Here is a 16,916-nt window from a genome sequence, read left to right as displayed (position 1 = left end):
GTGTTCAAACTACACTGTACAAAAATATAAATGCAACATGTAAAGTGTTGGTCCCATGTTTCACGCTGAAATAAAATATCACAGAAATGTTCCACGTGCACAAAAATCCTAATTTCTCTCAAATGTTGTCCACCTGACAGGTGTGGCATATCAAGAAGATGATTAAACAGCATGATCATTATACAGGTGCACCTTCTGCTGGGGACAATAAAAGACCAGTCTAAAATGTGCAGTTTTGTCACAGAGTGTGCAATTGGCATGCTGACTGCAGGAATGTCCACCAGAGCTGTTGCCAAAGAAATGAATGTTAATTTAGAGAATTTAGCAGTACGTTCAACTGGCCTCACAACCGCAGACCACGTGTATGACGTTGTGTGGCCGAGCGGTTTGCTGATGTCAACGTTGTGAACAGAGTTTCCCCTGTGGAGGAGGTGGGGTTATGGGCAGGCATAAACTACTGAAAACAAACACAATTGCATTGTATCAATGTCAATTTGAATGCACAGAGATACCGTGAGGAGATCCTGAGGCCCATTGTCATGCCATTCACCTCATATTTCAGCATGATAATGCACAGACCCATTTCACAAGGATCTATACACAATTCCTGGAAGCTGAACATGTCCTACTTCTTCCATGGCCTGCCTACTCAATGTCACCCATTGAGCATGTTTGGAATCCTCTGGATTGATGTATACTACAGCGTGTTCCAGTTCCCGTTAATATCCAGCAACTTCACACAGCCATTGAAGAGGAGTGGGACAACATAAAACAGGCCACAATCAACAGCCTGATGTGTTGCGCTGCATGAGGCAAATGGTGGTAACACCAGATACAGATTGGTTTTCTGAACCACGCCAGAACTTTAAAAAAAAGATATCTGTGACCAAGAGATGCATATCACCACATTCTTATTAGCAGACTCAACAGCCTTGGTTTCTCAAATGACTGCCTCGCCTGGTTCACCAACTACTTCTCAGACAGAGTTAAGTGTGTCAAATCGGAGGGCCTGTTGTCCGGACCTCTGGCAGTCTCTATGGAGGTGCCACAGGGTTCAATTCTCGGGCCGACTCTTTTCTCTGTATACATCAATGATGTCGCTCTTGCTGCTGGTGATTCTCTGATCCACCTCTACGCAGACGACACCATTCTGTATACTTCTGGCCCTTCTTTGGACACTGTGTTAACTAACCTCCAGACGAGCTTTAATGCCATACAACTCTCCTTCTGTGGCCTCCAACTGCTCTTAAATGCAAGTAAAACTAAATGCATGCTCTTCAACCGATCGCTGCCCACACCTGTCTGCCCATCCAGCATCATTACTCTAAGACGGTTCTGACTTAAAATATGTGGACAACTACAGATACCTAGGTGTCTGGTTAGACTGTAAACTCTCCTTCCAGACTCACATTAAGCATTTCCAATCCAAAATTAAATCTAGAATCGGATTCCTATTTCGCAACAAAGCATCCTTCAGTGATGCTGCCAAACATACCCTCGTAAAATTGACTATCCTACCGATCCTTGACTTCGGCGATGTCATTTACAAAATAGCCTCCAACACTCTACTCAGCAAATTGGATGCAGTCTATCACAGTGCCATTTTTTGTCACCGAAGCCCCATATACTACCCACCCCCGCGACTTACAGTGGGGAGAACAAGTATTTGATACACTGCCGATTTTGCAGGTTTTCCTACTTACAAAGCATGTAGAGGTCTGTAATTTGTATCATAGGTACACTTCAACTGTGAGAGACGGAATCTAAAACAAAAATCCAGAAAATCACAGTGTATGACTTTTAAGTAATTCATTTGCATTTTAATGCATGACATAAGTATTTGATACATCAGAAAAGCAGAACTTAATATTTGGTACAGAAACCTTTGTTTGCAATTACAAAGATCATACATTTCCTGTAGTTCCTGACCAGGTTTGCACAAACTGCAGCAGGGATTTTGGCCCACTCCTCCATACAGACCTTCTCCAGATCCTTCAGGTTTCGGGGCTGTCGCTGGGCAATACAGACTTTCAGCTCCCTCCAAAGATGTTCTATTGGGTTCAGGTCTGGAGACTGGCTAGGCCACTCCAGGACCTTGAGATGCTTCTTACGGAGCCACTCCTTAGTTGCCCTGGCTGTGTGTTTCAGGTCGTTGTCATGCTGGAAGACCCAGCCACGACCCATCTTCAATGCTTTTACTGAGGGAAGGAGGTTGTTGGCCAAGATCTTGCGATACATGGCCCCATCCATCCTCCCCTCAATACGGTGCAGTCGTCCTGTCCCCTTTGCAGAAAAGCATCCCCAAAGACTGATGTTTCCACCTCCATGCTTCACGGTTGGGATGGTATTCTTGGAGTTGTACTCATCCTTCTTCTTCCTCCAAACACGGCACGTGGAGTTTAGACCAAAAAGCTCTATTTTTGTCTCCTCAGACCATATGAACTTCTCCCATTCCTCCTCTGTATCATCCAGATGGTCATTGGCAAACTTCAGACAGGCCTGGACATGCGCTGGCTTGAGCAGGGGGACCTTGCGTGCGCTGCAGGATTTTAATCCATGACGGCGTAGTGTGTTACTAATGGTTGTCTTTGAGACTGTGGTCCCAGCTCTCTTCAGGTCATTGACCAGGTCCTGCATTGTAGTTCTGGGCTGATCCCTCACCTTCCTCATGATCATTGATGCCCCACGAGGTGAGATCTTGCATGGAGCCATAGAGCGAGGGTGATTGACCGTCATCTTGAACTTCTTCCATTTTCTAATAATTGCGCCAACAGTTGTTGTCTTCTCACCAAGCTGCTTGCCTAATGTCCTGTAACCCATCCCAGCCTTGTGCAGGTCTACAATTTTATCCCTGATGTCCTTACACAGCTCTCTGGTCTTGGCCATTGTGGAGAGGTTGGAGTCTGTTTGATTGAGTGTGTGGACAGGTGTCTTTTATACAGGTAACTAACAGGTCTGTGAGAGACGGAATTCTTACTGGTTGGTAGGTGACCAAATTCTTATGTCATGCAATAAAATGCAAATTAATGATTTAAAAATCATACAATGTGACTTTTTGGGTTTTGTTTTAGATTCCGTCTCTCACAGTTGAAGTGTACTTATGATAAAAATTACAAACCTCTACATGCTTTGTAAGGAAAACCTGCAAAATCGGCAGTGTCTCAAATACTTGTTCTCCCCACTGTAAATACTCTCGTTGGCTGGCCCTCAATTCATATTTGTCGCCAGACCCATTGGCTCCAGGTATTCTATAAGTCTTTGCTAGGTAAAGCCCGCCTTATCTCAGCTCACTGATCACCATAGCTGCACCAACCCGTAGCACACGCTCCAGCAGGTATATTTCACTGGTCACCCCCAAAGCCAATTCCTCCTTTCCTTCCAGTTCTCTGCTGTCAATGACTAACAAATTGCAAAAATCACTGAAGCTGGAGACTCATATCTCCCTCTCTAACTTTAAGCACCAGCTGTCAGAGCAGCTCACAGATCACTGCACCTGTAAATAGCCTATCTGTAAATAGCCCATCTTTAAGAGGTGCGCAACTGGCTGCAGGGAAGTCAGGCGCAGGAGAGCAGAACTGGGTCATAACCGGAGCAGTTTAATGAGGCAAAACTGACTTCACCCAGAACAACAAAATATGGGTTGAAATAACCCGTCGCAAACCAGTCTATAATGCACATACACTTTACAACAAACAATTCCACACAAAGACATGGGGGGAACAGAGGGTATTATAATGTCACGTAATGAGGGAATGTAAACCATCCAACTACCTCATCCCCATACTGTTATTTATTTTTTGCTCCTTTGCACCCCAGTATCTCTACTTGCGCATTCATCTTCTGCACATCTATGACTCCAGTGTTAAATTTCTAAATAGTAATTATTTCGCCACTATGGCCTATTTATTGCCTTACCTCCCTGATCTTACCTCATTTGCACACACTGTATATAGACTTTTCTATTGTGTTATTGACTATGTTTGTTTATTCCATGTGTAACTCTGTGTTGTTGTTTGTGTCGCACTGCTTTGCTTTATCTTGGCCAGGTTGCAGTTGTAAATGAGAACTTGTTCTCAACTGGCCTACCTAGTTAAATAAAGGTGAAATTATTTTTTTATATTTTTTTTATTCAACTAACTATACACTGACCCTAGCTCTAACCTTAACCTTAATCCTAAACCTAACCCTTACCCTAACTGTTAAAAAGGCCAGATCTGATTTAGCTGTTTCAGTCTGCCTTTTCTAGGAGTTCATTGTATTTGCCTAACACCCCTTATTTTCACCATAGTGGTAACTACAAGTTATCTCCACTTTCTCAGCCAATCACGGTTTAGCTATTTGTGCATTGTGCATCTCACTGCCCCTCCCCCTTTCAAGTTGGAGTGAGTGAGATCACCAAGTGAAAATTGGTCCTTAGTATTATTCATGATCCCTAGTCTCCTATCCCAGTAAACCCATTACTTCTGATAGTCCTCATGTCCCCTAGCTGTAAACCCAGTGAGGCCCCAACTCACTAGCTCTGTCAGGCCCTAAGTTACTAGCTCTGGGCACACAGTCTCTCCTGGACCAGGGAACCAGCTCTCTGGGTCTTTTTCTTTCTCTCTTTCAGGTGTGCAGCTTCTCCTGTCCTGAGATTTGTGCTCGTTGCTGCTGTGGAGATCCAGCCAACCTCATCTCCTGTCCCGGGGGCCTCGCCTGTCGCTGACCGGGAGAACTCATCGTTTTCAGTCCAGAGACCCTCGTCGAGTTTTGCTGCTGTGGCCCTGTGGTGTCCAGACCTCAGACCTTTGTTGAGACCGGCTGCAAACCTCCACTGTCTGCCGTGAAGAGACCTTCGTTGAGACAGACAGCTGAACCTCTTTCATTTGCTATCCTGATGTCTTCATTGAGTTCTGCTGCTGCAGCCCGACATCCTGATCCGGAGCCCTCACCTGATCCCATTGCCTGGGTCCAGCCTGTCTGGTGGCCACAGACCATTGCTGCTTCATGGGTCCAGCCACCAAAGTATCCAGTGCCAGGGTCCTTGTTCCGCTCTGCTGTTGCAGCTTTGTGTTCTCCAGTACTGAGATCCTCCTCGAGCTCTGCCGCTGTGGCCCTGCAGTCTTCAGTACCAGTTTCCTCTACTGACACTGTCAGTGGTCAAGATGACTCTTGCTCCTTTTCTAAGGGCATCTGCCCTCACTGCCGAGGTTCTCCTGATGCCCGTTTCTGGGCTGCCGTCAGATCTACCACTGCATCCTGTTCGCGCCCCTCACCAAAGATCAAATCCTGTTTGGCCAGATGCCTATGCCCGACGTTTCTGACTGGGTTGCCAGACACACTCAAGGACTTTCCCTGGTCTGGCTCCTTCACAGCTTTGCCTCCCTGTCCTGGTGTATGAACACACAGTAGTGGCCTTACGTCATTCTCTTTAAGTTAAAGCCTTTCGTTAGAGTTCACATTTACACAGTAAATGTGGGGGTGGCTGTTAAAAAGTCCAGATCTGATCAAATCAAATCAAATTTTATTGGACACATACACATGGTTAGCAGATGTTATTGCGAGTGTAACGAAATGCTTGTGCTTCTAGTTACGACAGTTCAGCAATATCTAACAAGTAATATCTAACAATTCCACAACAAAAGCTAATGCACATACATCTAAGTAAAGGAATGGAATAAGAATGTACAAATATATGAATGAGCAATGTCAGAGCGGCATAAGCTAAGAATCAATAAATAGTATAGAATACAGTATATACATATGAGGTGAGTAATGCAGATATGTAAACATTGTTAAAGTGGCATTGTTAAAGTGACTAGTGTTCCATTTATTAAAGGGGCCAAGGACTTCAAGTCTGTACTAGGCAACAGCCTCTCTGTGCTAGTGATGGCTGGTTAACAGTCTGATGGCCCTGAGATAGAAGCTGTTTTTCAGTCTCTCGGTCCCAGCTTTGATACACCTGTACTGCCTTCTTCTTCTGGACGACAGCAAGGTGAACAGGCGGTGGCTTTGGTGGTTGTTGTTCTTGATGATCTTTTTGGCCTTCCTATGACATTGAGTGCTGTAGTTGTCCTGGAGGGCAGGTAGTTTGCTCCCCCTGTCACACCCTGATCTGTTTCACCTGTCTTTGTGCTTGTCTCCAATCCCTCCAGGTGAAGCCCATCTTCCCCATTATCCCTAGTGTATTTATACCTGTGTTCTCTGTTTGTCTGTTGACAGTTCATTTTGTTTCGTCAAGCCTACCAGCGTTTTTCCAGTGCTCCTGTCTTTCTCCTGTTTTGTAGTTTTCTCGGTTTTGACCATTCTGCCTGCCCTGACCCTGAGCCTACCTGCCGTTCTGTACCTTATCACACCACACCATATCACACTCATCATCGAGCTGCAGCCCTCCTCCTTCCCTCTTGAAGATAGCATTCTTCATCACGCTGATGTCCGGGAGGGCTCTCGCATGGGCTACGGCCGTGTGAGAACAACAGTCGGCTGTATGCTTCAGTCTGGAGGAGTATGTGGTGGAACTGAATAAGGTTTTCAATTCTCCATTGTCCAGGAGAGAGGCTGCCCGGAAGTTACTCCAGCTTCTGCAAGACTCCCGCACTGTGGCAGACAATGTGGTGGATTTCCGCACGTTGGCAGCTGAGAGTGCCTGGAACCCGGAATCACTGTTCGACACGTTCCTAAACAGATTATCGGAGGAAGTGAAGGACGAGCTAGCAGCCCGGGAACTACCAATGGATCGCGACTCGCTCATTGCCGTGACCATCCGGATCAATGGGCGGCTACGGGATCGTAGGAAGGATAGGAGGTCTGATTCCACTCGCCTGCCCAAGGATTACACCTCGCCTCCGAGGCAAGTCCCCAAAGTCTATATGTCCGAGTGAACCCGACGTCACCTGAGTTCTCTCGGGAATCACAGACGGCTGCCGACTCGCCTCCTTTAGAGTCCATGCACCTGGCCAGTGCTAGATTCACTCCAACTGTGCTCTTGCGCCAACTCCACACCCAGAGCTGTCCATAGTCTATATTCTGGAGCTACGGGACATTTCTTAGCTACCTGCCCATTAAAAATCCTGGCTCATCAAGAAGGGGCGAGTACTCTGGTGGGCCATAAGGAGAACTTTTCCTCTCGCACCACTTTCCATGCCATCCTGCTGTGGGGGAACCAGTCTAAATCTCTCCCGTTACTCCCACTCAGCCCCTCTGCATTCCCATGGAAGTTAGAGCGCTGGACGGGCGCTCTATAGGCCGGGTCACTCACAATACCACTCCCATCAATTTATGAGTGTCAGAGAACCACAGCAAGGCAATCCACTTTATGCTGATTACGTCTCCTCAGGTTCCCATGGTATTGGGATTTCCCTGACTCCAGTGACACAATACCATCGTAGACTGGACTGCTGGTGCCATTATGGGCTGGAGCCCATTCTGCCACCCCCATTGTCTGAAGTCAGCGCAGCCTTGGGACATCTTCCTGTGGGCTCAGAAGTTTCCCCAGACTTCTCCGCCATTCCCGCGGAGTACAAGGACCTACGGGAGGTTTTCAGTAAGGCCCGGGCCACTTCACTTCCTCCGCACTGACCATATTACTGCGGGATCGACCTTCTCCCAGGCACCACACTGACCTGGGGACGAAAGTACTCTCTGTCGAGTCCGGAGACCAACGCTATGGAGACCTACATCGAGGACTCCCTAGCTGCAGGACGTATCCGTCCTTCTGCCTCCCCCGCCAGCACAAGGTTTTTATTTGTGGAGAAGAAGGACAAAACCCTGCTCCTGTGCATCGACTATCTGGGCCTCAATGACATCACGGTGAAGAACCGCTAACCGCTACCACTCATCGCCTCAGCCTTCGAGCCGCTCCAGAGGGCCACCGTTTTCTCCAAGTTGGACCTGCGGAACGCCTACCATCTGGTATGGATACGGGAAGGGGATGAGTGGAAGACTGCCTTCAATACGACCAGAGGCCACTACAAATACCTAGTCATGCCATTTGGACCTACCAACGCCCCTCCTGTGTTCCAGGCCCTGGTTAATGACATTCTCTGTGACATGTTGAACCGGTTCATTTTAGTCCACCTCTATGACATCCTCGTTTTCTCCGACTCAGCCCAAGAATATGTGCTCCACGTCCAACAGGTCCTACAGGGCCTACTGGAGAACCAGATTTTTGTGAAAGTGGAGAAATGTGAATTCCATTGCTCCACCATCTCCTTCCTTGGTTCCATCATCGCTGCAGGGAATGTACAGATGAATCCCGGGAAGGTGAGAGCAGTGGTGGAATGGTCCCTGCCTACGTCCAGAGTGCAGCTGCAACGTTTCCTAGGATTTGTCAACTTCTATCACCACTTTATCCCGGGTTACAGCACACTGGCTTCCCCCCTATCTGCACTCAGGGGCGGCAGTGTAGCCTAGTGGTTAGAGCATTGGACTAGTAACCAAAAGGTTGCAAGTTCAAATCCCCGAGCTGACAAGGTACAAAATCTGTCGTTCTGCCCCTGAACAGGCAGTTAACCCACTGTTCCTAGGCCGTCATTGAAAATAAGAATTTGTTCTTAACTGACTTGCCTAGTAAAATAAAGGTTAAATTTAAAAAAAACTCACCTCTCCCAACGTTCCGTTCACATGGTCCCCAGCTGCTGACCTGGTGTTCCGGGACCTCAAGCACCACTTAACCACTGCTCCCATATTGGTTCATCCAGACCCGTCCCGTCAGTTTGTGGAGGCCTTGGAATTCAGAGTGGGGGCTGTCCTGAACTATGATGTGGGGAATCGTGAGCTTCTCATGGTGAAGATGGAAATGGAGGAGTGGAGACACTATTTGGAGGGGGCGGAACATCTGTTCATTTTGTGGACGGACCACAAGAACCTGGAATATTTCCACACTGCCAAGCATCTCAATTCCAGGCAAGCTAGGTGGTTCACCCGGGTTTAACTTCTCCCTCTCCTACCAACCAGGATCCAAGAACATCAAGCCGGATGCACTGTCACGCCGCTATAGCGCCGCGGCTACACCCTTAGACCCCGAGACATCGTTCCCACCTCGTGTCTGACGAAAGCACACAGCTGGGGAATAGGGAAGCAGGTCCGTGAGGCGCAGTGTTCCCAGCCGAACCCTAGAGGGGGCTAAGATAACAGGATGTTTGTGCCTGACGCTGTCCGCTCCTTGGTCCAGGAGTTTGCCTGCCACCCATGGACCCCTTGGACCCTAGCCTTTGTGCGACGACGCATTTGGTGGCCTACCATGGTCCCGGACATCTCCGCATTTGTCGCCGCCTGCACGGTCAGTGCGCTAAACAAGACTCCTCGGCAAGCTCGGCGGGGGGTAGCCTAGTGGTTAGAGCGTTGGACCAGTAACCAGAATGGAGCAAGACCGAATCGCCGAGCTGACAAGGTAAAAATCTGTCATTCTGCCCCTGACAAGGCAGTTAACCCACTGTTCCTAGGCCATCATTGAAAATAAGAATTTGTTAGCTTAACTGACTTGTCTAGTTAAATAAAGGTAAAATAAAAAATAAAATAAAGCTGGCTGTAATCCATGGCTTCTGGTTGGGGTATGTACGTACATTCACCGTGGGGATGATGTCATCAATGCACTTATTGATGAAGCCAGTGACTGATGTGGTGTACTCCTCAATGCCATCGGAAAAATCCCGGAGCATATTCCAGTCTTTGCAAGCAAAACAGCCCTGTAGCTTAGCATCTACTTCATCTGACCACTTTCTTATTGACCGAGTCACTGATTCCTGCTTAGTTTTTGCTTGTAAGCAGGAATCAGGAATAAAGGTTTATGGTCAGATTTGCCAAACGGAGGGCGATGGATGGAGAGCTTTGTACCCGTCTCTGTGTGTTGAGTAAAGGTGGTCTAGATTTTTCCCCCTCTGGTTGCACGTTTAACATGCTGGTAGAAATTAGATAAAACGGATTTGAGTTTCCCTGCATTAAAGTCCCAGGCCACTAGGAGAGCCATCTCTGTATGAGTGTTTTTCTGTTTGCTAATGGCCGTATACAGCTCATTGAGTACGGTCTTATCGCCAGCATCGGTTTATGGTGGTAAATAGACAACTACGAAGAATATAGATTTTATTTATTTTATTTCACCTTTATTTTACCAGGTAGGCCAGTTGAGAACAAGTTCTCATTTACAACAGCAACCTGGCCAAGATAAAGCAAAGCAAAGCAGTTCAACACAAACAACAACACAGAGTTACATATGGAATAAACAAACATACAGTCAATAACACAATAGAAAGGTCTGTATGCAGTGTGTGCAAATGAGGTAAGATAAGGTAGGTAAGGCAATAAATAGGCCATAGTGGTGAAATAATTACAATTTAGCAATCAAACACTGGAGTGATAGATCTGTAGAAGATGAATGTGCAAGTAGAGATACTGGGGTGCAAAGGAGCAAAAAATAAATAACAGAATGGGGATGAGGGCTATGTAGAGGTGCAGTGATCTGTAAGCTGCTCTGACAGCTGATGCTGAAAGTTAGAGAGGGAGATTTGAGTCTCCAGCTTCAGTGATTTTTGCAATTCGGCGGCCAAATTAGGAATTGGTTTTGTGGATGACCAGTGAAATATACCTGTTGGAGCGCGTGCTACGGGTGAATGCTGCTATGGTGACCAGTGAGCTGAGATAAGGTGGTGCTTATAGATGACCTGGTGCCAGTGGGTCTGGCGACAAATATGTAACGAGGGCCAGCCAACGAGACCATACAGGTCGTAGTGGTGGGTAGTATATGGGGCTTTGGTGACAAAATGGATGGCACTGTGATAGACTGCATCCAATTTGCTGAGTAGAGTGTTGGAGGCTATTTTGTAAATGGTATCGCCGAAGTCAAGGTAGGATAGTCAGTTTTACGTGGGTATGTTTGGCAGCATGACTGAAGGATGCTTTGTTACGAAATAGGAAGCCAATTCTAGATTTAATTTTGGATTGGAGATGCTTAATGTGAGTCTGGAAGGAGAGTTTACAATCTAACCAGACACCTAGGTTTTTGCAGTTGTCCACATATTCTAAGTCAGAACTGTCCAGAGTAGTGATGCTGGACGGGCGGGCAGGTGTGGGCAGCGATCGGTTGAAGAGCATGCATTTAGTTTAACTTGCATTTAAGAGCAGTTGGAGGCCACGGAAGGAGAGTTGTATGGCATTAAAGCTCGTCTGGAGGTTAGATAACACAGTGTCCAAAGAAGGGCCAGAAGTATACAGAATGGTGTCATCTGCTTAGAGTTGGATCAGAGAATCACCAGCAGCAAGAGCGACATCATTGATGTATACAGAGAAAAGAGTCGGCCCGAGAATTGAACCCTGTGGCACCTCCATAGAGACTGCCAGAGGTCTGGACAACAGGCCATCCGATTTGACACACTGAACTCTGTCTGAGAAGTAGTTGGTGAACCAGACGAGGCAGTCATTTGAGAAAACAAGGCTGTTGAGTCTGCCGATAAGAATGTGGTGATTGACAGAGTCGAAAGCCTTGGCCAGGTCGATAAATACAGCTGAACAGTATTGTCTCTTATCGATGGTGGTTATGATATCGTTTAGGACCTTGAGTGTGGCTGAGGTGCACCCATGACCAGCTCTGAAACCAGATTGCATAGCGGAGAAGGTACGGTGGGATTCGAAATAGTCGGTGATCTGTTTGTTAACTTGGCTTTCGAAGACCTTAGAAAGGCAGGGTAGGATGGATATAGGTCTGTAACAGTTTGGGTCTTGAGTGTCTCCCCCTTTGAAGAGGGGGGTGACTGCGGCAGCTTTCCAATCTTTGGGGATCTCAGACGATATGAAAGAGAGGTTGAACAGGCTAATAATAGGGGTTTTAGAAATCTTAGAAAGAGAGGGTCCAGATTGTCTAGCCCGGCTGATTTGTAGGGGTCCAGGTTTTGCAGCTCTTTCAGTACATTGGCTATCTGGATTTTGGTGAAGGAGAAATGGGGAGGCTTGGGCAAGATGCTGTGGGGGGTGCAGGGCCGTTGACCATTGTAGGGGTAGCCAGGTGGAAAGTATGTCCAGCCGTAGAAAAATGCTTATTGAAATGTTAGTTCCTAACTTCCCTGAAATGTTGCATATCGCGGGGGCTGTTCGATGCTAATGCAGTACGCCACAGGATGTTTTTGTGCTGGTCAAGGGCAGTCAGGTCTGGAGTGAACCGAGGGCTATATCTGTTCCTGGTTCTACATTTTTTGAATGGGGCATGCTTATTTAAGATGGTGAGGAAAGCACTTTGAAAGAATAACCAGGCATCCTCTACTGACAGAATAAGGTCAATATCCTTCCAGGATTCGCAGGCCAGGTCGATTAGAAAGGCCTGCTCGTGTTTTCCGTTTGCTCCCGTGGTATTCTTAAAGTTTATGTGAATTTTACAGCAAAACCGTATTTATTTTCAAATATTAGTAATATTTTCTGTAAAAACCAAGACTACTTTGCTTTCGAATGTCAGCATGTCGATGAAACATAAGACCAAAAGCATGACTTTGAGAAAACCCGGCCTACAAGACCCACTCTCATCACCACCCTCTCCTGAGTCTGAGGGCCCGGAGACTCACACTTTATCCGGGGGTGCGGCTTGGCCTGGCGGCGCTGAAATGAACATTCTCGAGGCCATCAAACTACTACACTCTGAGATAGTTGAAATGAAAACAGAGGTGGTTGCTACAATTGAGGCCCGAATACAGGAGGTTTCTGATACTTTGAAGGCAGATCTAACCATCCTGCGGAACGAGACGGTGCCAGCAATTACATCACTGAAAACAACAATAGCGTAGCACACTACAACGATTGCAGCACTGGAGACCTCCGCTCCCAATGTCTCTGACATAACTACATCCCTGGAGGCTGACATGAAACGCCTAGCTGCAGATTTGAAAAAGGTGAAGGAGAGCTGTGTGAGTTTAGAGAGATTCTCTCGCTGCAATAACCTGAGACTTGTATTGGTCCAAGAGTCAGCGGAAATGCCTTGCGCCACGGATTTCATTTCTGGGCTGCTGAAAGATGTTCTTGCCTTAGATGAAAAGCCCCTGATTGATCGTGCCCACCGGTCGCTGCGCCCAAAGCCGCGGGCATGGGGAGAGGCCCCGTGACATAATTTTTCGCGTGCACTTTTTCCATGAGAAGATGGAGATTCTCCGACGAGCCCGCAATACCACTCTGAGCTTTCAAGGACAGAGCTTCTCCATCTACCAGGACTACTCCCCCACTGTTTCCAGGCAGCGCGCAGCTTTCGGACAGGCCAAACGAGTACTTCGGGACCACCCAGGTGTGAAGTATGGACTGCAATTTGATCTCATGATGGTAAAGACTACACATTTGAGTCTCCGGATGAGGCTATGGCTCACATTCAACATCACATCAAGAAGTCTTGAACTTGCTCACAGTTCAGCAACTGTTGCTTGCGAACTGTGGATAGTAATCTGTGGTACAATTATGTTTAGTTATAACCTGCTAGTCTTGTATAGTTGGGGAGTTGGCAAACCCATTCAGGCTTTTTTTCCACACTATCTAGTGTGCTTGCCTTACAAGCTTTCAGTCATTTGAATTTCATTGTATTAAGGTTTTACCTAACTGTGTTCTGTGTTTCTCGGCTGTCTCGTTCACCTATTCAGTTTGTTTACATAGTGTCTCAGTAACTCAAAATATTTTTGGTTATTTGTTTACTGCATCCGTTTGCATTGACCCAGTAAACAGTAAATGTTTCCAGAAGCTACACGTTTTTCGGGGTCTTCACTTCAATTTTTAGTTTTGAGCGTCATTTATGCCCAACAAACGTTCAGCACACGTAGTTTTTTGGTCTTGGTTGTAAGTTGTCTCAGCGTCAACTAGAATGTTTTGTTTTGTTGATTGTCTTACTACAATTTCCTCACTTCAAATTAAGTTTTTGGCTGAGAGCCTTTATACATTTTTATTTATTTTCTCTCTCAATACCTGTTATAAGACTGGGAGGGGGGGGGGTTTGAATTGTTCAGTTCTAATGTTGTCATTGTCTTTTTATTTTTTTTCTGTACTTTTTCCAAACATCTTCCACCTTACATTATTACTCTGAGACAAGTTATTCTGGGTTTTTGAGCACTCATTGCTTTTCCATTATATGCTCTAATGACAGGGTTGTATAACGGGAATGCCCAGGGGGGCCGAAATAATGCAATCAAGTACATTTCGTGGAACATCAAAGGGGTTAACAACCCGGAGAAGCGTAAGAGGGTGTTGACACACTTAAAGGGTTTGAATGCAAATGTTGCATTTCTACAAGAGACTTACTTGAGGACTGGTGAGCATTTTAGGATGTGTAGGGACTGGGTTGGTCAAGTGTTCCACTCTAACTTTCATAGTAAATCAAGAGGTGCTGCCATTTTGGTTGATAAAGCTACTTCCTTTGTAGCTTCTGATGTTATTGCTGATCCTGAGGGACGATAGGTCATAGTAACCGGTAAACTGTTTCCTACCGCTCTTGTTTTGGCTAGTGTTTATGCTCCCAATTGGGATGACACAAGTTTAATTTCTTCCTTTTTGTCTGCTATACCCAATTTAGATTCTCATTTGTTGATTTTAGGGGGGGATTTCAACTGTAAAATGTCCCCAGTTCTTGACAAGTCCTCACGAAGAACTACAGGCCCATCTAAATGTGCCCTAGTTATTAAATCCTTTCTTCAGAAATATGCTATGTTTGAGGCCTGGCGTTTCCTACATCCTACAGATAGACAGTATTCCTTTTATTCTCATGTTCATCAAACATACTCCCGGATTGATTACCGCTTTTTGGACAAAACACTTCTGCCTAACCTTCGGCAGTGTACTTACGAGAGTATTGTTATTTCTGACCATTCACCATTAGTGCTGCAACTAGAGTTTCCCCAGCGACCTCCTATGTGTTATCAATGGCGTCTTAACCCCATTTTACTCTCAGATAAGGAGTTTGTCAATTTAATTTATTCTGAAATCACCTTATTCCTAGAAACTAATTCAACACCAGGTATGTCCTGCTCTACCATATGGGAGTCTCTCAAAGCATACCTACGTGGCCAAATTATTTCTTATACAGCCAACCAAAACAGAGTTCGCTCTCAGTGACTTCGGGACCTGAGCGAAACCATAGCCACATTAGATGAGAATTATGCTACGGATCCTTCCTCTGATCTGCATAAAGAGCGCCAACTACTCCAATCTGAATTTGATGAGCTTTCTACCAGGGAAGCTGAACAGTTACTCTTGCGAGCTCGGTACAGAGTGTATGAACAAGGCGACAAGGCCAGTAAACTCCTTGCACATCAGATCCGTAAATCTGAGGTCTCACGTTTAATCCCACAAATAAGGACCCCGTCTGGTGCCACCACAGTTATACATAAAGAGATCAATGATCAATTCAAACAATTTTACTCTGTGCTATACACCTCTGAATCCCCTCAAGACCATTTGCTGATTGATTCCATCTTTAATAGCTTGAATATTCCTTCAATTGATACAGACTCCTGCGACTGTCTAGAAGAAGAATTTACACCTGAGGAGATTGCAACAGCAGAGTCCGCAATGAAAAGTGGTAAATCACCAGGTCCAGGCGGGTTTCCAACCAAATTTTACAGGACGTTTTCTGGTCTGCTTTGCCCATTCTTGTTTCAACTATTTGCAGAGTGCCTTAATACCTCAAAGCTACCGCCTAGTCTTTATCAGGCTTCAATTTCATTACTATTAAAGAAAAACAAAGACCCCCTGGAATGTGGATCCTATCGCCCAATCTTGCTTTTAAACTGTGATTACAAAATCCTAGCCAAGCTTTTAGCCATCCGTATGGAAGGCTTGCTGCACCAAGTAATACACTCTGACCAGACTGGCTTTGTGAGAAATAGGCATTTGTTTTTCAATATTAGGCGCCTTATGAATATACTGTATTCCCCAGCGTCAGACGACCCGGAGGTGGTGGTCTCACTTGATGCGGAAAAAGCTTTTGACCTCGTTGAGTGGGATTACCTAACAGCTGCCCTTTATAGATTTCGCTTTGGCCCCAAATTCATTGCGTGGATAAAGATTCTTTATTTTTCCCCCATGGCTTCGGTACGGACTAACAACTTGTCCTTTGACTATTTTCCCTTGCACTGTGGATCCAGACACGGTTGTCCACTCTCCCCCTTGTTGTTTGCTTTTGCAATCGAGCCTCTCGCCATTGCACTACGCTCTAATGATGCCATTCAAGGAATAATCAGGACGGGCTTTTTCGGATTCTCCGGGATCAATTCACAAACTTGTTAGTTATACTGACAAGGAAATATTCAAATTTGCTTCAGGAAAACTTTGTTGCTCTAGCAGACAGTTTGGAACAATCTTTTACTTTGTGGAATTCGCAACCTCTTTCTCTTATTGGAAGGATTAATGTCATTAAAATTAGTGTGTTGCCCAAATTTTTATATTTATTTCAATGTTTACCCATTTTTATTCCAAAATCTTGTTTTATTTCACTGGATCAAACATTCATTCATTTTATTTGGGATGATAAGGTACCACGGATTGGTAGAAAACATGTACAGAAGCCTAAGGCATTGGGGGGTTTAGCTCTACCAAATTTTCAGACATACTATCGAGCTGCAAATTTCAGAGCCCTTCTGTACTGGCTGCAGACTGATCCTACTGGCCCTAGACCACTCTGGGTCCAGATGGAGTCTGAATCGTGTAAACCTACTGCACTTTCTTCTGTGTTGTGCTCGTCTCTCCCAGTGTCCCTAGGCAAAAGGTGTGTCAACCCAATTGTAAAGCAATCTCTTAAAATATGGAATCAGTTCCGTTTAGCCTTGAGCCTCCGAGGCTTTTCTCTATCAGGCCCAATTAATCATCACATTTTATTTCCTCCATCTTTGAATGATGGGGCTTTTGCCATCTGAAACTCACTAGGCCTCTCCTCACTAGCCCAAGTATTCCTTGATGATCCTCTTTTGCTCAGCTACAGGAAAAGTTCA

The sequence above is a fragment of the Oncorhynchus masou genome, chromosome 5 (genome assembly GCF_036934945.1).
Source record: "Oncorhynchus masou masou isolate Uvic2021 chromosome 5, UVic_Omas_1.1, whole genome shotgun sequence".
In the NCBI taxonomy this organism is placed as follows: domain Eukaryota; kingdom Metazoa; phylum Chordata; class Actinopteri; order Salmoniformes; family Salmonidae; genus Oncorhynchus; species Oncorhynchus masou.
Note: the sequence above shows the minus strand (reverse complement) of the source record.